At 39.9% G+C, this 27,035-nt stretch overlaps 1 long non-coding RNA gene across 1 annotated transcript; it reads right to left on the bottom strand.

Moving 5' to 3' along the window:
* Positions 1-301: 301 nt before the first annotated feature.
* Positions 302-26,736, bottom strand: LOC116668905. The gene is made up of 3 exons (XR_004326142.1): positions 26,593-26,736; positions 2,347-2,510; positions 302-391 (listed from the first exon to the last, which is right to left on the bottom strand). It is a non-coding gene; the product is annotated as an uncharacterized LOC116668905 (long non-coding RNA).
* Between the last annotated feature and the right edge of the window lie 299 nt (positions 26,737-27,035).

The following is a 27,035-nucleotide window of genomic DNA, read 5'->3' as shown; positions in this document are numbered from 1 at the left end:
TGAGAAGTCCATTCACAAACACCACTGTGTAAGCTCTGTCCAGCAGCCCTCTAAGGTAGGTACATCACTACCCTGATTCTTTAAGTGAAACTGAACCTTGTAGAGAGTAAATTACTTGCCCCAAATCATATGCCCAGAACGCAAGTCTCCTGACTTCAAATCCTTGCTGTATCCCTTTGCCGTGTTAGTCATCAGCCTTGAACACAGCATGAAATAAAGCTTTATCAACAAAATCAGAATCATGATTTATCACAGTAGAAAAATCAAACTCAATTTAGATGTCTTATAGTGGAGGAGGTGGTGAATGTTCCTCTTCATGGGAAAACAGCCCAAAATGATTCATTTACCAGGAAGAGGACAGAAATTCCCAAAGCCACCGTCAGGACTCCATCTGAAACAGAAACACACATCCTGAGAGCCTTGGGCCACCAGAACAGAAGGCGGTGCAATGGCTGAGTCATTATGTTCTATAGAAGCAAAAGAGATGCTTTGATTCTCCGCATTCCTGTGATGTCTTTGCAAAATAAAGTCTCAGTCAGAACTTTTAACTATGAGATAATGAATGTTAAACTTTCATTTCCTATTGGATTCATAGCCTGGGATATGGCTCCTGAGAACTGAGGGAACTTTTCTCTTCACAGAACATTCCAACTCCAAGCACAGGAGAGTTCAATTCAACAACCTAGTGGCCACCTAGTCCTAAACAGCAAGCGTGTGCCCAGCGCTGAACACAACACCTGAAAGATGATGAATAAGGCATAAACTCAGGCCAGTAAAGAGATAAACACACATCAAAGAATAATAATAATAATTGCAGTACGAGACAGAATTTGCAAGGCCATAACGCAGGAACACACCAAGGAGATGGAGAGATTCACTTTGAATGACAAAATATACCAAGGTTTCATGAAGGAGATGAATTTGAGACCTGGGAAATAACCCCTCCTCTCCTTCTCCATCACAAGGTGAGGCAGAAAAAGGGCACAAAGAGAGGAGGATAGAATAACATCCATGTTTTAAAAGAATGATGCATTGGGAAAGGCATGGCATGTTCCGGGATGATGGAAGGTTAGGGAGGGACGGGTGTTGCAACAGGTCTAAAGAGATCGACCAGGCTGTCATGAAGGACCTTGTACAGCACAAAAGGTGTATGAACAGTACCTCGTTGTCGACAAGGAACCAATTGACATTTTAAGTAGGAGAATCACAAAATCTAATTTTTTAGAAAAATCACTCCTGCGGCTGGGGCTTGGGTGAGGTGGGGTGGAGGTGGGTGGGGGGAGGGGCTGAAGAATCAGAAGCTTAGAGGCCAGTTAAGAGGCTGTGAAACCTGCTGACCCTGACACTCAGCAGTAGCAGGGAAACTGTAACAGAACTCATACTGAGTCCAGATCTGCCTCCTAATAACTTTAATTAAGGTATTTCTCAGAAATCTCATTCAATTTCAGCAAAGGAGAAAGCTGATGTGTTATTGGGTTATCTGATACTCCTTAGAAATATCCTTAGTGCAGAAGAATCGAGCAATAAGTGAAGTAATTCTCAATCATGCATAAAGTACAGAATTAAGCCAGTCATCCAGAAAACTCAACCCCCAAATATTTTAACAATAATATGGCTATTTCACATGGAAAATGGATTTTAGTCTGAGGTACACATGGCAGGGCTTAATCCTCAAGAGGACCAATCCTGGGTCATCATTTTGTGGAAATAGCCTTAGTCATACCACTCAGCCATTGAAGAAGTTCCTGCCGGACCCACCTCAAAAAAAAAAAAAGAAAAAAAGAAAGAAAGAGAAAGGGAGGGGAAAAGGGGAAGGAGAAGGAAAAAGGGTAGAAAGAGCAAAAGAAGAGAAGGAAAGGAAAGAAAGAAACCTAGAGGGAGACACGCATAAACAGAGAAAGAGACAGAGAGGAAAAACAGCCCAGGAGGTTAAAATAAGAACAGAAGTCATTGGAAGAGTCAGGTAGATGGCGAGGATTTGGGGAGGCGGAGGGAGGGAGGGAGGGCAAGGAATGGCCATCTGATCACGTAAAAGTAGTCAGTTCCTCACGCAGTCACCCAGCCCCCTCCCTGGTGCCTGAAGAAGGAAGAAATGATACAGCGAGGTGGTTTCCCGTGTTCCCTGCCCTCCTTGAGAGAAGGCAGGCACGGCACAGAGGTGGGGTCAGTGACAACATGCAAACAGGTAAGATATTGTTACTCCACTACGTGGAGTAAATTCTTCCATCCACCCTCCTTCCCATTCAGGCAGTGAGCGCTCTACTGAGACATGTATTGTGTTCCGGGCACAGTAGCAGTCCCTGGGAATAACAATGAGTGAATGAACAAATGAATGAAATCCCCTACCTTGGACACCCAGTATTTATCTTGCTTTGGCTCCTCTACCATCATCAACAGAAGTAGAAGAAATCTCTGAGAGATCAGAAGAGTCGGGATGATCTGACTGCTCTCCAGCTGCACGGCCTTACATAGGTAAGTAACCTGACACCTTAGAGTCTCCATTTCCACATCTGTGAAATAAAGATAAGAAAACTTTTCAGTTCACCTCACAAGGTCGTTGGGAAGACACAATGAGAGTATTATAAAGTCTTCTGTAATCTCTAAAGCACAAGCACATGCTACTCTCATAATGAAGGAAACATCTGGAAGTTTACTCTGTGACCGCTGAATGTAATTTAAGTTAGAGGCTTAATGTTTACCTTATGGTCTTTGAAGAAGGTGTCAGGTGATTAAATCAATGCTGTAAACAAGCTGAGGGAGGGGGAGTAAGCATCTAAGCCACTTAGCTGTCCCTAACCACAACTGGTGTGCTAAGCACGCATTTCATTTGGTTATTCACAGAAGCAAGGTCCTTCAGGACAATGCCATTCAAGTTGTTCTAGGTAGTTTGCATATTTGAAAGAAACGAAACTGAATTGCTTCAAAAAAAAATAGACCATAATTCAGATTTCTTCTATTTTAGGCTGCCTCATTCACCCAAGGTTCCCCATCCCCAACCTCCATGAGGATGGATCAGTGACGTTTGACTGGCAGGACTTTGGAAATGAGGACAGGTGACCAGCAATGCACTGACTCTACAAAGAGAACGATTATGAGCACAGGGAGCTCAGTCAGGGATCCTGGAGGACAAACCCTTTGGTTGAGCAAGAACTGCACTTGGGAATAGGACAAGATGGCACGGGCCAGGTGACAGTATCCCCTCTAGGGATACAGAAAGGAGAAAAATTAAAAAACAAAACCCAGTCTCTGGGAGCTCATCACTGGAGTCTTCCTGTATGGAGAATGGGGACTTGCTGCCTCCCACCAAGGCCGTCTTCTAACAGCTCTGACCCCGACACCACGCTGAGGTGCCTGGCTGAAATCATAGACCCCAGGATGGAAGCAGGGCGACTGGAGGAGCTGCAGACCTTTCCACTGTGTCTCTTCCTGGACACACCAGCGAACTACACGTGAGTGGGATTTTATAGACTGTGAAGCACTTTCCCTACATTGTCTCTTTGATTCTCACCGCCAGCCTGTGAGGTAGGAATTATTAGCCCCGTTTTACAGAGGTGCAAACAGGAAGCCCAGAAAAATTAATCGGCTTGCCATAATTCACACAGTTGTTGCTAGAACCACACATTTTCCCCAGAGCCTGCCTTCATCAACTATGCTCTCCCTTACGAATTGTTAGCTCCCCTGTCTACTAGTCTCCACCTCCTAGCCTATGAATAGACTGAATTTTCTTCTATCTTTCTAACCTTTTTCAAATATTACTAAATTATTATTTGATATAAATTTCATGTAACATTTTTACATTTATTTATATCCAAATTTTTCTCTATAAAGGTTGAAGATGTCTTGCAACAAAGATGCCCAATACCATTAATATGGAATGAGGAAATTAGGATTGGAACAAGTATGTAATCATAGGTAACTTGTTTAAATGGAGTGTGTTCTCTCTCTTTACATGTATATACATATGTACATTCACATATATATTTCAATATATGTATGTGTATATTATTTTTATATATATATATACATACATCAGTGTCTAGTGTGTGTGTGTGTGAGAGAGAGAGAGTATACTCAGCAGGAGGATATGATTATATATATACAACTCTCTATATGATTTGATACTGAGTTTCCTGGGAGTCGAGGCAAAGATAAGCACAGTTAATTATATACCTTTCACTGTGAGGATGGAGAAAGCAGATTACCACTTGGTGGGAACAAAATATTTCACAATAATAATCTACAAAATATTTTTCACATTGTGTTTCATATATATATCCTCCCCAGGGTCTCCTGTCGGGTAGTAAGAACCTCTGAATATTTGACAGTGGAACTTTGTTGCATGTGCTCAAAGACAGATGTACCTTTGGAGAAATACTGACCTGCATCTAAGTGTTGAATTTTTATCCCCCTTTTCTCTCATGGAGATCCAAAATCTTTCAGCACTTCCTGGTCATATTATTCCTAGTGTCTCTGAAAATGTGGGTAAACAAGCACTCAAAATATCAGTATTGTGATGGAAATCAATTTAGTCAAGTTTAAATATTAGAAAGAAAAATCATCAATCAGAAGTTTCAATTTTAAAATGCCAATATATGAGTGAAAAAAATTTTTACATATATTTTGCTAACTGGGAAATGTATTTATTTATGGGAAATTAGGGATCATGCAGTCACTTCAAATTTTATTAAGTATCCATTTCTTTCAACAAATTCAGTTTTCTGCACATGAGCCACATGATCGCCTTTTAACATTACTTTCATGCAAATGTAGTGCAATACATCCAGGCAAGAGCCTTTATATGTAGTCAATTCAGGATCGGGTGGTTTAAATTCACTTCTACTGCAAAGGATGCTACTTGATTTGCTTAATAAAACCAGAAGCTTCCATTACAAATGGCAAGTATACACATGGGAGGATGGGCTGACCTTGGAATTTTTTTGAAGAGCCAAAAATGTTTTCAAGAAACAGATAATATTAGAATGTTAGCAGCATTTTTATTTAGTCAAGCACATTGATGTTCTTACTTTGGTAGAATTTGTTATAGAAAAAAAGTCCATTTTAATCCTGGATACAAACACATAAAAGAGTAAACTTGCATATGTGTCTCTTTTCTTCCCTGATTGCAGACATTTGAACTTTAGGTTATAACTGAGAAGAGATGTCTCAGTTACCAGTGGTGAAGGGTTTCTAGAGACACTGTGTTCCCCAGTTTCCTCACAAATGGAGAGCCATTCTATGGGAGACAGTTCGGTGGGGTGGAAAGGGTCAAGAACCAAGAGTCAACCTTGGTTCCAGTGGAGTGAGCTGAGTACCCACTGACAGGTATGAGACCTTAGTTTGCTATTCTTCAGAACATTAATAATAGTTCATCACCAGTGTTACTCTAAGTATTAACTAAAATAATGAGTATAAAGTATGTGGAACAGTTCCTAACACAAAGTAGACATTTAACAAATGTGGGTTCTTTCCCTTTTCTGTTTATCTTTGGGGATAGTTTAAGGATCAAATAGTCATTCAACAAATGTTTATTAATTGTTTGGTCTCTGTACATACTGTTCCAGGGTTTGGAGCTGTAGCAGTAAATAAGATTGAATTCCTGTAGAAGTACCACATAAATATGAGTTGTGTTATTACTGGGATTTCTAGAGCAACAAATGCTATGTGATTCTACCTGTCTCATGATCCAGAGGAAGGCAAAAATGGAATTGGGGAATGGCCTTATGGAAGTGAAAAAAATAATCACATGGAAGTTATTATGGGGAACTCCCCCCCTAGAATTCTCCTACAATAGGGTAACTGCTGAAATTGCCAGGCATGCTAAGTAAATCAGGAAATTTTTTAAAAAATATCACACATAAATATTCTGTCTCTGCTTAGGATATAGAAAGTCACATGCCAGTGTTGATCTCAGCCTAACAAACAAGACAGAGAAGCTACAATACCTTTGTTTTTTCAAATATGTGAATCAACTATTCAAAGAAACCTAACTGAAATGAACTCCAAGAAAGGACAAGCTCACTATAAGAGAGAAGAAATTCTCAACAGTTTGCATTCCTGGCAGAGTAATAAGGGAAAAAATAGTTGGGGATAAAGAGAATCACCTGAAATTTTAACAAAAATTTCAGGCTGTATATGGACTAGTATGACAGATTAATATTCTGAGAAACCCCAGGCACAGAGTCAGACTGAATTCATCTGCCAAATCTTGCCAAAGGGTCTTTGTGCTCGGAGATAGAATGCCAAAGTCTTAGAGCAGGTCAAAAGCACCGAGAAAGATCGCCCATGAGGGGCACAGTGCCTCCTACAGGGACGAAGTAGCCACCCTCCAGAGGCAAGAAGTAGGACAAGAGAACTAAAAGAAATTCACTGGAGGCCCCACAGGTACTCAGGCACCAAATAGTTGAGGAGATAAAAGACATCTGCAGAAAAACATGGCATTCCAAAGCTTCCTAGAGGGGAGTAAAGTTGCCCGAGGAACCGTGAACAGGCCAGCAGGGGAAAAAAGTTTTTCTAAGCCACAAAAATTACAGGGACTAAACTAAAGAACAGAGAGAATTCCCTAGCAACCTGTAAATCTTACAGCCAGACTATAAAGTAGAGCCAGTTTTCACACAGTTTGGAAAGCTGTAAAGTCAGTTGTAATCCGTAAAAAAATCTCCAGAATCACGTCGCGTCCAGGGCATAAACCTTGCTGAAGAGAAAGTCCCAAGCCATCCTCAGAACAACTCAAGCCCGCAATGAGCGAACGGAATCGAACCAAAGCCACTGCACAGCCCAGCTGAGGTCAGCGACAGATCAGACTGACTTAAGCCCTCATTCCAAAAGTCTGACAGAAGGAGGAGTGCATTCTTTTCTGAGAGTAAATGTTGCTTGCATTAGTTTGTTTTTGATAACAAAGGTCTGCTATGTGACCAAAAATTGTAAGATACATCATGAATCAAGAAAATGTGACCTGTGGACAACAGAGGAAAGAGCCAGTGAAAGCAGAACCAGAAATAGCCCAGATTCTGAAACATTATTGGGTCTTCAAAATATCTAGGATAAAAATGCCAGAGGATCTAGTTGAAAATGTATGCAGGATGCTTCATGGGTGAATGAGTACACAGGTGTGGCCGAGATGGTGGAGTAGGAAGACATGGAGTTCGCCTCTTCCCATGGACACACCATACTTACTGAAATGGTCATTTTGAAATGCATAAAAAAACCAAAAACTAGGCTGTGTAACAGGAACTAACATAGTGTAGACCGATTATACTTCAAAAACAAACAAACATACAAATAAACTCATATTTAAAAAAGAGCAAATTTGTGGTTGCCAGAGGCAGAGGTTAGGGGAGGAGAAAGTGGACGAAGGCTGTCAAAAGCTACTACAAACTACTAATAATAAGATAAATAAGTACTAGGGATATAATATACAACATGATAAATAAACAATATTGCTTTTGTTAAATATGAAAGTTTCTAAGACTAAATCCTGAGTTCTCATCACACACACAAAATGACTAATTGTTTAATTTTGTTTCTATCTGAGATGATGGATATCCATGAAAATGACTGTGATAGATCATTTCATGATGTATATAAGTCAAATCACTATGCTGAAGCTATTACCATTACTACTGCATTCCTACTACTTTATATAATATAATATTTACTGTATGTCAGCTACATTTCAATTTTTAAGAGTTGAGTGATTATAAAAGAAAAATAGAAACTATTTTTAGTCCAAATGGAAATACTAAAAATAAGAATTCCAATATGAGTAATGAAGAATTTAATATAAGGTCTTAAAATCAAAATGGACATGGCTGAAGAAAGGACCAGTGAACCTGAAGATAGATCAATATAAAGTAACCAAAATAAGACTAAAAAGCAAGACATTTTTAAAAGAACAGAGCATTTGAAATCTGTAGGACAGTATGAAAAGTTCTAATAAACATGGAGTTCCAGAAGCTGAAGACAGAATAGTATACAAAAATATTTTAGAATAAAATGGCCAACAACTTTTCAAAATTGATGAAGGTGTGATTAATGATTAGGAGCTCACCATCTTGTAAAAGGGACTTGAGGACTATAAAGAAAATGAGAGTTAGATTGGTCTGGAATACAGAGTTTGTAGGGTATTGAAATTGCCAGAGCTAAAGGTGAATAGGTCATTTGGGGACTAGATGAGAAATCTTGTGTATGTTAAACTAAGGCATTAATATTTAATTTGATAGGCAGTGAAGAGTCATTGAAATGCTTGAATAATGGCAGTTTAAGATTAATTTGACAATGTATGGAGCCTAGATCAAAGTAGCGAGATAGTAACTGGGTAGATATATTAGAGATCTATGTAGCTATGTTAGCTCTCAAGGTCACTTGAGAGCTAAAGAGACTCAGAAATGGAAAATTATCAGTAGAAGTGGAACATTGCAATGGAGTGAATAAAATTCAGGGCAGGAACTTGACAGGACTTAGTATACTTAGTTAAGTGTAGAGATGGAAGAACTGCTCCCAGTGTTAGGCTTGGGTAACTGTGCAAACAGGAGAGAATGTAAGAAAAGGGGTAGACTTGGAGTGGAATGCCATTGATTAGAAATGTTGGTCTTCCTCTTCTGTTTACTCACCGGGGTATAGGCATGATTGCCCCTCATCCAATTTCAGTCTGCAGCACCAAAAAAATCAACTCTGAGTTGTGAGTAGAGTTCAGTCTTATTTTACATCCCTCACTTCAGCCCACCAGGATTCTGGTGTCTCACCTGTGGCATATTCCAACCAACAGAGGTTCACATTTGCTTTTACACCCACCTTTCACCTCTGATTAATTTTTCCCTGCTTGCAGCTGAATACAAATGTGGCAGAGTCTAGCTAGCTATTCATCAAACTAGTTTTCCTTCCTTCCATGCTCACAGCTGGACCACACCTCCTGGCCTCCCTTGACTTTAGGTGTGTTTATATGACCAGGTGTAGCCATTGAAAAGTGAACGAAAAAGTGATGAATCATACTGCCAAGCCTGACCTATTATACTGTACAACACTCCACTCTCATTTTCTCCTCTGCCAGTTGGATGTCAGCATCCAAGGTGACCTTGGACAATACATATTGAAGATACCAGAGCCTCCATAAGCCTGAATGACCACATGGAGCAGAGCCTTCCCTCCCCTGCCCACCTCTCTGCCACTGTCACCACTAGACTTTACATAAGCTAGAAATAAACTTCTGCCGAGTTCCTCTATTGAGATTTCAGGGTTTATCACCTAGAAAACTAATGTTGCAACTCAGCTGACAATGGACTCTATCCCTACTTGCAATACAATCCAGATTTTTGGCCAACAGCAGCTATGAAATTGCCTTTTACTTAGAAATTGTAAAGTTGACTAACATACACAAAAAAACCCTCTGTAGTTTATCAGATAAAGAACTCAAGTCCACAAGTTAATCTGCAGAGCTTCAATCTGAAAATTCTTCTTAGCTTGAATTCTAGACTGAGACTAGTGCCCTGGGGACCTACATGGAGGCAGAGAACAGGCAAACCACGGAGGCCAGGACAGCCAACTGGATGTTTAGAAACAACATTTTGACTAGACCTTGTACACAGCCTGCCCTCTTACAGTTTGTTTTCTCATTTTATTGGTTTATTTGCTCCATGTTTGGCTACCAAAGGGGAAATAAACCACAAAGTACCAGAAGAGGGTTATGACAGAAACTGTAATTGAGACCTGAATGCTCAGCTGAAAAGAGACTGAAAAGAATACAGTGGCCCCTGTCCTTTTCTTTTTCCTTTTCTCAATCAAGAAGAACTTTGCCAGCACACCTAAAGCCCCCTCATGCTTCCTTCCCATCTCATTCTCCTAAAGGGTTTTCACTTTCCCGATTTCTCACAGCATAAATTCATTTTGCCTGCTTCTGAGCTTTACGTAAATGGAAGCATTCAGGATGTATTCTTCTGTCTCTGGCTTCTTTCGTTCAACAGTATGTTTATATGATTCATCCATAATGTTCCACATGACTTGTTTATGCCACAGTTTGTTGGTTTTTATTGTTTTATAGTGTTTCATCAAATGATTAAGCCAAATTTATATATCCATTGTATAGTCAATGGAACATTTGGATAGTTTCCAGTTTGGGGATATCACAAATAGTGCTGCTATAAACATTCTTCTGTATATCTCTTGGTGAACATATGTAAGCATTTCCATTAGCAGTCTACCTAGGAGCAGAATTTTTGGATCATACCCCATGCTTTTGTTCAGCTTTCATAGAAATGATTGAACAGTTTTCCAAAGTGGTTAAACCAATCCTGTGATCTTTGTCATCAATGCCCTGCAAATGGCCAGAGTACCATTAAAATGATGAATTTATTAGAGGCCTATTGAATCTGAGACCCTTGTAGAACAGCCAAGGGGAGTTAAGAATAACTGTTGGCTCCAAGGGTGTGCGGCTCAGGAGAAAGATCTAGGTTGGATGCAGTCATCAGCTAGGGGTAACAGACGGAGTCACGGGGCCAGATGGAATCCCCCAAAGAGCATGTGAGGCAGAGAAATCAAGAGAACCAGGAATGGGATCTGGTGCTCAGAGGAAGGCAGGGGAAGAAGAAGAGCAGGGGGAGGCTAAGAAGTACCTTCCTCGCCAACAGCAAGCAGGAGTCAAGTGGGAGAACTGAGTTCACTCTGCGCTCTTTGGAAACTGACAGGGTATTTAAGGAGATTGATTATTCTACACTGCCTGAAATTTACTTTGAACAAAACTTTTTCCAGACTGTGCACTCTGGCTTCATTACTAATTCCTCTCTCTCTCTCTCTCTTTTTTTTTTTTCTTACATTCTGTATGGGAAAAGGCTATCCACAGAACAGAAATTGCTTCTGGCCCTTTTCCTTTTGAAAACAATTCAAACACCTCATTAGATCATAGTTGACTTTAGGCTGTGTTCCCCAAAACAGCTGGACTTACTCCAATGGGTTTAGCATCTTTATGACACAGATAGCTCTTAAGCCTATGCTAAACCAATATTCTATGCTGGTTCCCTTCTAACCTTGGTGGATCTCTCTATAACATTGCTGATAGAACCCATTAGTTCAGACACTTAAATGCTACAAATTCTTCAACCCCAGAAGGAGGGGTGGCTGCTACCCTTGAGATTGCTGTCTTCATGGAAGGCTGCAATAAGAAGAGAAAGGAGAAAAAACTGTGTATAATTCCTGGGGTTGCCTCCTAGGCACCACGATGAAACTTAAGCCTTTTGAGAATTCAAAGATTAATTAAATCAGGTTCCCTCCCACAAGGGACTGACAATTTAATGAAAGAGAGGGCAAACACAAAATTAGCTCTACTACAGCGTGGGATGAAATAAACACTAAAACAGAAGCGCAAGAGCATGTGGAAGAAATACACACAAGAGAATGCCTCCCTCCCTAACTCTGACTGAGTGACAAGACAAGCCTCCATAGAAAGTAAAATGAACTTGGAAAGTGAGGGGAACTCTACCAACAGGGCACGAGAAAATGGCAAGATGTCAAAGTCCTTACCCGATATATATCAAAAAGACCCGTGCTTTGTGTGGTCAGAACGATGGTTCTTAAAGCATAGCTCCCAGACAAGTAGCATCAAAATCACTTGGAAATTTGTCAAAAATGCAGAATTTCAAGGCCCCATCCCAGACTCACTGAATCGGAAACACTGGGCATGAGGCCCAGAAACATGTTTTTTAACAAGGCTTCCAGGTGATTCTGAAGTACATTTGGGCTTGAGAACCAGTGGGATAGAGGGTAATGCGCATGGAATGAGATGATGTGAGAAAGGGAATGGAAGGGTGCGCTGGGCCTGGATCTCGCTGAGCTTAGGACGCAAGCTCTAAGGGGTTGGGATTTTATTCTGTGTGCGATGGGGAGACACTGTAGTATTTTGATCAGGGGAATGATATGATCAAAATTGTGCTTTAGAAGGAAAACTTTGACAGCAGGTAGATGGTGCAGTGACAAAAGGAGTAATTGGGTGTAGGGAGAAATAATACTTACAAGCCTATAATTGAAAATCCTTGTGGGAGAGAATTCATACTTCACCCCAAGGAGGCGAACACAAAGTCATCATTATCTTTAAGAAAGAATTACTCTAAAGGAATACATGTTCACAGTTCGGCTCTACCATAGAAAATCCTGGAATACCATGCTTTTATTTATACTAGAAAGAAAAGAAACTAACATTCTAGAATTTACTCAGTATCAAGTATGACTTGAAGTGTCTTATATGTTTTACTTCATACAATGTACACATCAAACTCGGTCTGAAACTGTTAGAAACTGCCCGACATCACAAAGACAGGAAATGACAGAGGGAGACCTCAAGGATCTAAGAATCGAGTGAGACGTAAAAGCAACAAACTCAGGACTTGTTTTTTCTTACATCATAAAACTGACATTAAGCCTGGCTTTAGTCTGTGCTCGTTTGAATGCAGCCCATCCCTATGGTGGTACAGAGACGTGGAGAAATAAATCCAGTCCTTATGTATAATTTTCTCAGACCCCTTCCACTCATCTTCCACCCAATTTCACACGCCCTCATGAAAAATAATTATGAACACTCTCTACTCATTAAGCAAGCTACGTAAGCAGTTTCTTCAGCCTGTTCTCATCTTGAACTTTAACACACTGAGTTCCCACATTGACATTGCTGACAGTTCTTTTAATTTTTCAGTCAACTGGTGGTATCTTAATGACAGAGATGGATGGAAACTCAGGGATCATGTGGTCCAATCTCATCCCCCCATTTTACATATATAGAAACTAGAGTACAGAGAGGGCAAGAAATTACCCAGGGCATTCACAGAACTAAAACCAGATTTCCTTGTTCAAAGTTCTTCCTATGTCACCATATTCTGTTTTGTGAAATCTTCCTGCATCATTTCTCAGCTTCCAAAACAGTGACTGACACATAGTAGACATTTAATAAATATTTTCTGATTGAATGAATGAAGCCCTCGTCAATCAATCCCCCTCAGTATTCTCCAGCCAACTACCTCAACCATCCTCAACTTTCCTCTTTCCGTTGCCTTCAGAGCTTAATGGTCCCTCCTCCTTGTAGCTCACAAAGAGACAATTATATTACTTGCTCTTTAACTGATGTTACACTGAAAAGGACACCATTTCATTCTTCAAATTAAAAAATAACTCACGCACTTACTTCTATATTAAAAAATCTATCTCAGCTCTTAATAATCATGGGGAACGTGCAAGGATTTCTATTATTTTTTTAAAGGAAAGCAATTTTATTATTTACAAGTGCCTATAGCAAAATGTGACGTGCTTTTACAAGCAAGAGCTCTAGCATTAGGAGTGTACCTTGAGAAATACTACATTTATCAACTTTATTACTTGTGGATGATGTTTGTAAAGGGCTTAAAAACTAAGTTTCCTTTAGGGAGAGTCCACATCTGTGTTGCAGCAGCTTGAACACTTGTTTACACAGCTACATTATTTGACCTATCAACACTTACTGCATCAACCCATTTACTGGAATGTTCAGAAAAATATTCTCATTTATCCTGTTTCCTAGGGAAACCAAAGTAAGTCTTTCTCCTGAAAGTGGGTTTGGATATTTCAGAGCGATCAGAATCTAATAAACAGTGAGATTTTCCTTCTGTGATTCAGGACTTTGTGGGGCCTCCACATCCTCATTCTGTATATCCTTTGGCTTCTTCCTTCTTCGTTCCCTTATTTCATTCAGTCAAGCAGTATTTCTGAGCAGTTATTATTTGCCAGACCCAGGGCTAGAGACTTGCAGAGCCAGCTGAGCTTCCTCCATCCTTTCCACCCACACACACACCCCGATTCAGTTCCAGATGGAGGGACTGTTGATCTAGAACATGGGGGAAGCCACTACCCTGACTGCATCCCCAACTGAAACCAATTGGAAGGCAGAATGGTGGGATGCCCACTAGTTGAAGCACAGTGAGCGTCAACCAGTTTAGGTCAGAAGTTTAGATCAGCTCAGCACTGCGTTCCTGAGGACCTACTATGGCCAGATCACAGGCTACATCCTGGAGACTAGACTTTTCCTCAAGGGCTTAGTGAGGGGTACAGATGAGAAGTAGATGAACCTTTGAGATTAACACGAGAGAGGCTCTGAGGGCCCAGAGTAGAGGCCCCTAATCTAGACTGGAGAAGTCTGGAGTCTGGGAGTCTTCTAGTGTGGGAGGTCAGAGATGTCTTCCTAGAGGAAGTGACAGGGATGAGCAGGAGTCAGCTAGGTGAAAAGAGAGACATTTAGACAGCGCAAACTGTATGAGCAAAGACCCAAAATCAATCAAGGTAATTCCACTTGCCCTTGGAATGTGATGACAACGGGAGCCATTGTAGTAAGAGACCATCACAGGTGTTACCAGCAAGGGAGACTTTGTTGCCATCATAGACCTGTTCTGTGACCGCAGGTGGTGGGAGAAAGGAACCCTCTCCAAGGGCGCCAACTGTACTCAGGCCATTTTTTACCTCTTGAATTGCACACAGTTTCTACCACAGCAGGGGCTCATTTCTTATTTTATGGAGACTTTCTCAATGCGTTGTCTGAGCCCCACATGCTTCAACACCCACATGGGCTACTTTGTTTAAAAAAAAGTCAGTTTCCACTGACAATTGTGTATACTGGCTGAATCAAAACCTCCAGGGGTGGGTGCAAGAATATGAATTTTTCAACAAGCATCCAGATGAGCGTTTACACACAAGAGCTTGGGAATCACTTTCAGCAAGGTCAGAGCATGGATTCTCAGTCTTAGGTGAAGGTTAAAATCACCTGGGGAGCTATTAAAATAAAGCAATGCCCAGGTGCCACCCCCAGATTTTCTGACTTACATGGCCTTGGGTTGGGGAAGCCACTAGCATTTTTCAAATCTCCACAGATGATTCTAATGTTTGGCTAGAGTCACTCAGATGAACATCTTGAGAGTGAAAATAGAGACACAACATATCAAAATTTGGGTACTTTACATAATCCAAAGTCACAAAGATTTTCCCCAAGAAGTATTGTAATTTTAGGCTTATCGTCAATTTAAAGTCAATTTTTATTAAAAGCAGTGCTTTCAGGGAAATGTATGGCATTAAAAGCATGTGTTAGAAAAGGACAAAGGTTTCAAATCAGTGATCTAAGATTTTACCTAAAGAAACTAGAAAATAAAGCAATACAAAATCCAAACAAGCTGAAGAAAGGAAATAAGAGCAGAAATTAGTGACATTGAGAACAGATAAATAGGTAAAAACAATGAAACCAATAGCCAGTGGTTTGATGAAACCAATGAAATTGATGGACTTCTAGCCAGACAGAGAGAAAAAGAAGGCAAAAATTTCATTTAGAAATGAAAGAGGAAACATTATTACAGACTTTACAAACATTAGTGATAAACGTAACAAGAGAATAATGCTACAAATAACTCTAAGCCTACAATTTCAACAGTTTTTATAATGTGGACAAATTCCCTGAAAGATACAAATTAACAAAGCTCAATCAAAAAGAAAAAAGAGAGCAAGAAAACCTAATTAATACTTTATTTCTTAAAGAAATTGAATTAATGATTTTTTTTTTAAAGGAAAGGAAAAAACCTCCTGGCTCAGGTGGCTTCACTTGTGAATTCTAAATATTTAGGAAGAAATAATACCAATTCTGCACAAACTCTTCCAGGATTTTTAAAGGGAACAATATCCAACACATTTTATTAGCCAAGCATTAACCTGATAAACAAAACCAGACAAAGATATTACAAGAAAATGAGACTATAGACAAATATCCCTCATGAACATAAAGATCATCAACAAATTTCCAGCAAACCTAATCTAAAAATACATAAAAATGATAATATATCATAATCAACTAGAACTTACACCAGGTATTCAGCCTGCCTGAGCTTTCAGTCGGACTACAGAGGAAAAAGCATATCACCATCTCGATAGATGCAGAAAAGCCTTTGACTAAATTCAACATCCATTCATGATACAAATTCTCAGGAAAGCAGGAATCGAACAGAAGCTCTTCAATCTGATAAAGCCATCCACAAAAACTTTACAAATAACAGCACAGAACACGGAAAAGCTGAATCCTTTCCCCTTAAGACTAGGAACAAGCCAAGGATATATGCATTCATTAATCCTATTGATCACCACACTTGAGGTCCTAATTCATACAATAAGGCAAGAAAAGATAAACAAATTTGGAAAAGAAGGAACAAAAATGTTTCTAATCGTAAACAACATGATTATCTCTATAGAAAATCCCAACAAATCCAAAAAGAAACTGCTACAACTAGTCAGGTCACAGGTTATAAAGGCAAAATACAAAATCAGTTGTATTTCTGTATACCAGCAATGAACAATTAGAAACTGGTTTTAAAAGTACCATATTCATTAGCACCAAAATCATGAAATTTTTAGTTATAAAGTTAACAATATATGCTCAAGATCCATATGCTGAAAACTTCAAAACATAGACAAAACCAAGGACATCTAATTAAATGGAGCAATATACCACACATGTAGGTTGTCAATAATAAAATGCCAGTCTCAGGATGTCAGTCTCCCAGAATTGATCTATATATTCAATGCAATTCCGATCAAAAGCCAACAGAAATTTTTATAGACATCAACCTTCTGACTGTAAACTGTATATAGAAAAGAAAGGGAAACAAAATTATCAAACATTATTGTTTTTAAAGTGTTGAAGTTCTCACAATACCTGACTTCCAGACTTATTATAAAGCCACAGTAATCAAGACAGTGAGGTATTTGGCATAAATATAGACATGTAGGTAAATGAAACAAAATAAATGGTCCAGCATGAAGTCAATATATATGATCAACTGATTTTCAACAAAGGCATAAGGCTATTCAACGAAAAAAGAACTGTCTTTTCGTCAAATGCCACTTTGGAACAACTGGCTATGGGCATGCAAAAACAAACAAACAAACAAAAAAACCAAGATACTCACTATTCCTACCTCACAACATATACAAAATAAATAAATAAATAAATAAATAAACAAACTTTAAATGCACCATAAGCCTAAAATTACAAAACTTCTAGGGGAAAATATTTGTGACTTTGGATTATGCAAAGAGTTATTAGGTACATGCTGGTTCTAAAACTGGCCTTTGCACACAGAGGGCGAGGAGAGACTGGGGAAAGAGGCAGACCACCCCAGATTGATATAGGTGGTGGGTTTAGTAAGCATGGGTCCCTAGATACTAAGCTTGTCTTTGGCAGCTGCAAGACGGGTAGATCGCTGCACCCACCCACCAGAATCTTAAAAGCTTACAGAGATGACTTAAGAAGGTTCAGTCACATATACCATTCAGATGGTGTCAACAACACATTACTCTCTCAAGGCTGCATCCTTAAAACAGCTCCTAGTATAGGAATGGTGGGTGCAATGTACTATTTTGGGTCAATCAGCAGTCACGTTCTCTCAATGACTTCCTCCAACAATACACCATCAAAATCACAATGCATAAAAGAAAAATTGATGACTTGGACTTCATAAAAATTAAGAATTTATGTTCTTCAAAAGACACTTTTGATAGAATGAAAAAACAAGTCACACCAAGATTGAGAAAAAAACTTGCAAGTTACATTTCTGACAAAAAGACATTTCATCCAAAACATATTTAAAGACTATCCAATCTGAAAAATTAAAAAATGAGAAGCCCAATAAAACAACTAGGGATTGATGAAGTGTGATCCATCTATACAATGAAATACTACTCAGCAATGAAAATTAACTAGTTACACACAGAACAACATGCATGAATCTTGAATGCATTCTGCTGAATATAAAACATTAAGACCCAAAAGCCTGCCTACCTATGATTCTATTTATATGACATTCTTGAAAAAGCGTAACTATAGGAACAGAAAACAGATCAGTGGTTACCAGGATCTGGGGGTTTGGCTGATTGACTACAAAGAGGCACAGGAAAGTTTGGGGGATGATGAAATTGTTCTGTATCTTTTCGTGGTGGCAGTTACACTAATGTATACATTCATCAAATTCACTATGTATTTTTCAAAAAGTAGATTGTACTGTGTATATATTATACCCTGATTTTTTAATGGAATGAAAACTATAAATCAACTATGTATTACCACGGGGAAATGCTTGTGTTACAAAGAAGGTGAAAGAAGAGACCGTATGGTTTGTTCTCAACTACTGAAAAGCACTCAGGCACAGATGAAGGGATGAAAACCTTAGTTTGAACAATTATCTTTGTGTGCAGGAACACAGGTAATTTTAAACTTCCTCTAATTCACCTTTTATGATATAACTTTATAATGATAGAAGCAAACTTATTTAAAGGAAAACTGTAAAGTCATGCTATAAATGTGAGGACCTTTCTAAACGTCATGTATGTGTCCTGTAGCTCCTGGTGTCTGATCCATCTGTGTGCCCCATGGCTTCTGCGTGGCATACAGCATAAAGCAGGTGTGTATAAAAGCAGTGAACACAGACAGCCTCACCCAGGGATACCCATCATTTGAACATGCCTTCAATGGGCTTAAAGTGATGCTCTTCCCTTTTTGTTCTATTCCTGACCTTCAGTGATCTTCCCTCTGCTGACTGGACACACACTAGTCTTCATTTTAACTGCTGATGGAGTCCGGCTGTCTCATGGTTGTGACCATAAGCCCGGAGCAGCAGATGGAAAAGTGTGGTGTCTTCTTTTACAGCTCATTAAATCATGGAAAGCTGGCCCAGACTTCCTATCCTACCAGCAGATGTTACTTGAGCACGAATTTGCATTTCTTCCTCTGGGATTAGTATTTAATAGTATATTTGGGGGGGAGGAAGTAATTAGGTTTATTTATTTACTTATTTTTATTATTTTTTTAATGGAAGTACTGGGGATTGAACCCAGGACTTGTGCATGCTAAGCATGCACTCTACCACTGATCTATACCCTCCCCCTCTTAATAGTATATTTTAAAATCTGACCTTGACATGATCCACACATATCTGTTAAATGGAACTGAAAGAGAACTCGTTTATTCTTATCACCACCAGCCAGGTTCAGGTTGTAAACTTCTGGATAAGTCTATGTATTTCCCCTGGTGCAACACCCACCTGGGGCATTCTTGCTCAGCTCCATTTCTTTGTTACTCACCTCCAGCAAATATGAATTGGGCATCTGCTGTTGGAAGAATTGGTACTTGGTCCTAAAGAAGCTATAGGATGAGCCAAAGAGGTGCTGGCCATAGGGAACTCACAGTCTAGTCGGTATATAGACACACACACACACACACACACACACACACACACACACAAAATCAGCATCAAAATCTGACACACAGATGGGAGCAATGGATGAACAAGTACAAGAGAAGAACTAAGGGGTATCGATCCCAGCTGGACACTCAGAGGAAGAAACCAAGTAAATGAGGTAGGTTAAGGCAGGGGAGCATGGATTTAAAAGAGACTTTATGCCAAGCTAACAAGTTCTGCATTATCTTTTGACTTTAGAAAGGCACTGAAGTTCTTCTTCAGGCTCATGAGAAAAGCTGTAATTTTGTAACATGATTCCAGCAGCCTGGACTAAATGGATTGGGTGAACAGCAGAAATGAAAATTTCAATAGAACGATCAGGGGATGAAGTTGCAGAAATGTCTCAGAAAGTAAAATCATACATAAAATAATACATGAAGTCCTGCTGTGCAATAGTAAAAGTGAGAAAAAATGCTACCATTTGCTGGGAATTGCACAGACGCCATGACAACTAGAGGTGAGGAAAAAAATGCAAAAAATGCGTAGGACATAGGCCTGCTGGGTATCTGGAGGCTGATCATAAAGGAATTTAAATGTCATAAATAGGCATTTGAAGTATTCAGTGCATTAACAGGGAGCCATTAGAGGCTTTAGAGCTGGGATGGGCATCGGGCATAACCAGAACTAAACTTGAGGAAGGTTCACTTCTTAGCAGATGCAAGATAAACAGGAACATGACTGTGAACTTCCCACAGTCTGGTAGGTACTGGCATAGCCCTGGGGAGGGTGCTTCCCCATCTGTATTTTCAGTCTAGCCTGAAGACTTTCTGCTTTCTGTAGCTGCCCATAAATTATGCCTAACTGATGGAGGCAGCCCTCGTCCCACATGCACACAGTCTGGCTCTGTGTAGGAGGGTGGGGGATTTTTTTAAGAATCATCAGGCTGATTAGATCTCAGGGGCCCAAGAAAGACCAAACCGGATCCATTCTTTCTCTCCCGAGTGCTGAGTCTGCCTGATACAGACTCCTGTGTTTAAGGAATGCAAGTTTTTTACCAGCAAGTAACCCAAATAAATACCACTTGAGGAGTATAGTAAATGGGATCCAGGCAGTCTTTACTCCCTGTAGTCTTTGGGGGGTTGCTTATGAATGCAACTTCTCTAAATCACAGCAGACATTCAGTTATCAGCAAAGATTTCTGAGTACCTATTCTGGGATGTATTTCTTCCAATGCAGGATTTGAAGATACTGTAAGAAAACTGTGTGTTGAATCCATCTGGAAAAAAAGAATCCCCTCCCAATTTATGTTTCCTAAATTTGAGTTTTTACATGTCAGGTTTTTTTTTTAAGTGACAAAAGATATGTAAGATCTGTACACTGTTAAGTACAAAACATTGCTGAAGGAAAAATGACCTAAATAAGTGGAGACATATACCATGTTCCTGGGTCAGAAGACTCAATATTGTTAAGATGTTAATTCTTCGCAGATTGATCTATAGATTAAATACAATCCTAATCAAAATATCAAACAGGTCTTTGTTGAAATTGACAAGATGATTCTAATTGTATAGAATAATATAAAGATTATATTACTTTGAAAAGAGGAACAAAATTGTGGCTCTTACACTACCTGATTTCAAGACTAATTATAAGGCAACTGTTAATAAGATCATGTGATATTGACATAAATATAGACAAAAAGATCAACAGAGCAGAATGGAAGGTACAAAACCAGAGCCACACATAATAGAGACAAAGTTAAATAAGATATAGTTTCTGCCCCCAAGAAGTTCAGAATCTACATGGAGATTCTGAGCACATTAAATATTACAATTCAGTGTAATAAATGCTACCAGAACCCAGACACAGGGTGTCTAACCCACTTGAGGGTATCTTGAAAGTTTCTCTACAGGAGATGATGTCTGGGCTGAATCCTGAAAGATTAAAGAGCTTGCAAAATGAAGAAGTAAGAGAGGGGCATTCTGGGCAGGAATATACAGGAAGGAGCAGAGGCACAAATGGGCACAAGACAGTCTGGTACCTACGTGTTATTCCCCACCTGCTGAGGGTGTAGAGAGATCAGAGGCAGTAGAGGAAAACCAGCAGCCACATCACGAAAGGCTTATGCACTAAGACAAGGGGAATGGAAGTTTATTCCATAGATAATTAAAAGCCACTGAAAACTTTTACATGTCTGTGCTATGGTTATATTTGGGTTTTGATGTGTGGCTTTTCACTGGCTTACTTTTACTGGCAAGACCAGCTAGGATGCTACTGAAGTATCCTAGGAAAGACATATTGGAAACTTAACCTAAGGCAGAGTCAATACGGTAGAGAGGATGAAGCAGATTGTAGAAATCGTCATTGTCATTTGTGATGATTTGATAACTGATTAGATGTGAGGCTGAGAAGCATTGTGGGAGAAGGAGGGAATATTTCTCCCCTCTGCTTTTCTCAGGTGTAACTTAAAGTCTCTGACTTTACTTAAAAGTAAAAACCAAAGCCTTCTTTCAATAGATGATCTTACACAAGACCAGAAGCTGGTAGGAAACATTAAGGCAGGGCATCATGCCATACAAATCCAATCACAACATCCCACATCATGTCCAGCTGATAATTGTTTTGTCTGCCAGGAGTCTTTAGGATCTTTCCACCAAATGCCTAGCAGAGCGTTTACCCACTTAAGGTATAGAATGTGTGATTCTAGAATTGTGCTTGGCCTCAGTGGGGTTAAAATGAAAGCGCTCTTGGCCAGTGAGGAGACACTGGTATACCCCAGTCCAAGCTTCCAGTTTTCCCTTTCCAAGTAAAGCTGTGAGGTCCTTGCTGGTCTGCAAATGATTTATCTGCCTTGAATCCTGCCAAACTTTGGCTCAGCTCAATCCAGACACTGGACTATAAATGGCTGAAGAAATAACAGGAAAGGAGCAGAGTTGAAAGGCCACAGGGCAACTGTTTTTCTTTAGCTCTGTCTGAACTGAATAACCAGTCAACTGGGGGTCAGCCCAGCCATGTCAACCCCACCTTCTATTACTCAGTGAAACAATTCATGTGACCTAAGGTCAGAGCAGTCACTGGGTCTGGCAAAGTTCTCAAGAGCATAAAGCCCCACCGTATATATTTCCTAGACCCACCAATAATGCTGTTTATGCCTTGTTAAGCCACAAGGAACATTCCACTGTGCAAAGTCAGCATATTTTTTTTTAGGAAGAAAAAAAGAAAAAGAAAAACCTAGTGATCTCTCATTTGTCTGATTCCATTCTGACAGAGATCTTTATTACTTACCAATGCCTACATGTTCTCCCAAATTTCCAAAGTCCTTGCAGTTGGAGAAGGCCATGTACCTAGTTTCAGCCAATTGGCATTGAGCAGAAGTGATGTGTGTCATTTTCAAGCTAAAGCATTTAAGGAATCGTGCACAGCCCTCCAGCTCACTCCTTCTCTGCCAGCTGACCTAGAAGCCATGTTTCCCACATGGTACAGCCGCATGATGCAAGAAATGAGATCTTTAAGTCACTGTTTAAAAGGAAACTGTCCCAGAGAGCTGCCAGACTCATGAGTGAGAAATGAACCTGTATGTATCAAGCCACAGAGATTTGGGGGCTTGTTTATTACTGCACTAAAACCTAGATTGGTCTAAAAGATAATCAGCAAGAAATCAAGGCATGGACTCAGACCTTGAGTTGTCACAAAATGGCTTCAATTGCTGAATCAAGGTAGAGTGAAACTCTAGCAAGAATCCAAGCCCAATCAAAGCAGGACTCAGCCCAGCTGGCCTGAGTCCAGAGCCTCTGATCACCCCACTTCACTGCCACCTTGGGGCTTGGCTACTCCCACATCTTCAGACAAGTATGAGCTGGGGATTGGGCTGAGTAGTCTGTAGGACAGGTAGCCTGGTGGAATTAGGCCAGATGGAGAAACCCACATCACCTCAAGTTGCAAATGAAGCTAAGCATTGTGTCCTTTACCAGAGTTGCACAGCCAGCACTCTGTGTGCCAGGTACTGTCCAATGGGGGATGGAACAATGGCTAAGATAGATCCCTCCCTATTTTGTGCTGAGCTTACATTCCAGACCCAGCATGGCAGAAACTGCACTGCACCGAAAGCTGTGGTCACAGCTTTATCCTAACTGTGACCTTGGACAAGACCCCTCCCTTACCTGTGTTTCATTTCTTTGACTTTAAAATGAATTATTTGAGCTTCATAATGTCTAAAACACTTTATAAATTAGACTATTTATGAAAGGACTATTTGAGGGTGTAAGAAGAAATGGCAAGCCTCCTGGACCAAGAGGGTCTGCTCTAAAAAGAGTATGTAGAAAAGTCTGAATACATATATCAGAAAGCTTCCAAAGACCCACACAAGCAATTCACCAGTGAAGACATACAAATGGCCAATAGGCACATGGGAAAAATGCTCACTATCACTAATTATCAGAGAAATGCAAATTAAAACTACAATGAGGTATCACCTCACACTAGTCAGAATGGCCATCATCCAAAAGTCCACAAACCATAAATGCTGGAGAGGCTGTGGAGAAAAGGGAACCCTCCTACACTGCTGGTGGGAATGCAGTTTGGTGCAGCCATTATAGAAAACAGTATGGAGATTCCTCAAAAGACTGAAAATAGACTTACCCTATGATTCAGCAATCCCACTCCTGGGCATACATCCAGAGGGAACTCTAATTCGAAAATATACATGCACCCAGTGTTCATAGCAGCACTATTTACAATAGCCAACACATGGAAACAACCTAAATGTCCATTGACAGATGACTGGATAAAGAAGTTGTGGTATATTTATACAATGGGATACTATTTGGCCATAAAAAGGAGTAAAATAACGCGATTTGCAGCAACATGGATGGGCCTGGAGATTTTCATTCTAAATGAAGTAAGCCAGAAAGAGAAAGAAAAATACCATATGATGTCACTTATATGTGGAATCTAATAAAAAAAAAAAAAGACACAAATGAACTTATTTACAGAACAGAAACAGACTCACAGACATAGAAAACATACATGGCTACCAGGTGGGGAAAGGGGTGGGAAGTGATAAATTGGGAATTCAAGATTTGCAGATACTAACTACTATATATAAAATAGATAAACAACTAGTTTCTTCTGTAGAGCACAGGGAACTATATTCAATATCTTATAGTAACCTATAATGAAAAAGAATATGAGAATGAATATATGTATGTATATGTATGACTGAAACATTATGTCGTACACCAAAAATGGACACAACAGTGTAAACTGACTATACTTCAATTAAAAATAAATTTTAAAAATTAGAAAAAGAAAGCTCTGAAAACCTTGATCATATTTCTTTGTCCAGTTTCCTGAAGCCCAATAACACCACAGGCTTTTTAAATGAGTTATATATTCAAAATATTCTCCTCCTTTTTCTCTTCGGATAGATATAGAAAGTTCCCTCGGTATGCTAGGTAACTTTAAAAACAGTCATTCCTAAAACATACTCAAAGGAAGGCACCTTGAGAAAGTGTGAGCTATTCTCTTATTACATCAGATAATTGGCTTCAGATAATGCTTATCTGGGCTGAATAAAAATTATGTCCTTAAGAGTTTCCATACCTATCGACTACTAAGCTTGTCTTCAGAGATTTTTAACTGAAAAATGCATTGCCTCTGTAAACTATTATGCTAGTATTGATTTTTTTTTCTGTCTATATAAAAGTTCCCTATTTCCTGTCACTTGCTGATCAAGCTGGTCTTCTTTATATACCTAACGTCAGCTTAGTTCAAAGCCCTCGCATTGAATTTTGTTTATGTTCCTCAAAAGGAACATTTTGCCTTTTATTAAAGAATAGTGCCTATGAAAAATATAGTAAGGACGGCTTCTTATAAATGATCTACTACTGAAATTCAATTCACATTCTGCCTGGTACCTTATCTCTCCTTAAAATCATTGTACAGAGCAGGATGGTGAAAAGAATACAGGTTTTGTTGTCCAACAAAACCTAATTTTTATTTCTCAGTTCAGAAATTCATTGACTATGAACCTCAGCATGATACTTCAGCTCTCTCAGCCTCAGGAGACGCGGCATGCCAGTATCTCGCACAGGTTTATAAAAATGATGTGTCTACCGTACATTCGGTGTTCAAAATGGTATCTATTATTACAGAATCTTACTACTGAAAGCATCTCAGAGCTCACTTGGTCTGGCTTCTCATCTTACAGGGGTGGAAACAGGACCCGAGAGGAAAAGGGGCTTGCCTGCCTCTCTTGATGGTTTTGAAATCCCTTACATCTGCCGCCACCACTTCACTGCCCCTGATTTCACCAAAGTCATCCTGATTTAGCAGTTCCAGTGGAGATACTTTCACTGATATTTTACTGGTCCTCCCTGCTGCTTTTGCTGGTTCAGAATATCTAAAATTGTTCTGCCCTCTGGGCTTCCAGTATCTCTCACTCCCCTGGAAGGTTAAATCTGTCTCATGAGATTTTGTCTCCCTAACTTTTGGTGCCCCCCAGGGTTTTGTCTTCGGTCACTGTCTTTCTCACTCCGTAAAGTCACTCTCCCTCTTTCACTACCTCCTGTGATAATGTCTCCCAAATTTGAACCTCCATCCCAGAGCTCTTCCCCCAAGCTCTAGACAATCATCTCCAACTGGCTGCTCAGCATCTCTCCCCATTTATCCTTAGCCACTTCGCTTTCCACGGCACTGGAAGTTAATCCTTCAAACCACACCCCCACCCCCACCCTGCAACGAAGTCTGTGTGTGGACTCTTTTTCAGTTGATGGCACTACCATCCACTCAGACACTTGATCAAAATCTTAGGAGTCATTTGTTTTAATGCTCTCTCTGTCACTGTCCATACCACACCCTGCTCTTGTACTAAATACTCCTGAAATCCATTCCCTTTTGTTCATCAATACCACTACCGCTCTAATTAAGGTCTTCGTCATCTTCCTCTGGAATTACTTCTGACATCTGCTTCCCTCTCCAGCCTGGGTGTCACCATGCTCGACTCATCTTTCCTACCTCTCTTCCTCTCCTTCACCCTGTCTGCAGCCACCCTTCCCAACCACGCCTACACTTGCAGGAAATACAGAATGATGGGTTTCCTTCATTACAGAACTATAGAAAGTCTATCCCCACCAACCCCATCTTACTCCCTGTGCTACTTCCATGGTGTCTTATACATCTCATTTACTATACTGATCATATTGCTTTATAATCATTTATTTCTATGCTTTTCTCAACCAAAATATTAACTCCTTGAAGACAAGATCTGTATCTTACTCATCTCTATTAGTCAGAGAACATAATATAGTTGCTGCAGTTATAACTAAACCCTGACATCTCAGTAGCTTGACAACGTTAAAGTTCATTCTTGATCACTCACAGTCCGATGCAGATGCAGATGTTTCTACGCAGTTATCCTGGGTGCCTCTCCTCCACGTGGTGATTCAGGCACCCAGACTTTGTGATCTAGCAGTGGAGCTGACTCCGTGGGCCTTGGAGTCCTTTCCCAGATCTTCTGCTTTTAGCTGGAGATGCTAAAAGGGGGAGAGAAAGTAACATCACGCAAGATATTTTAGGAGCCAAGCCTGGAAGTGGCTTCCATTAATTGTGCTCAAATCCATTAGCCAGAATTTAGTCATGTGGTCTCACCTGACTGCAAGTGAGCTAAAAAATACCTGTAGGCCCAGGAGGAAAAGGAAATGGCTCCATAAGCACCCAAAAGTTCTAAGCCAGTCCCCATCCCTGAATTTCCAGCATTTATAACAGTGCTGGGCATAACACTGTGGGTTCTCAAGAAAATAGTTTCTTGTAAGGAAATAACTG

The sequence above is a fragment of the Camelus ferus genome, chromosome 15, assembly GCF_009834535.1.
Source record: "Camelus ferus isolate YT-003-E chromosome 15, BCGSAC_Cfer_1.0, whole genome shotgun sequence".
NCBI lineage: Eukaryota > Metazoa > Chordata > Mammalia > Artiodactyla > Camelidae > Camelus > Camelus ferus.
This window is presented reverse-complemented; position numbering and strand designations above follow the sequence as displayed.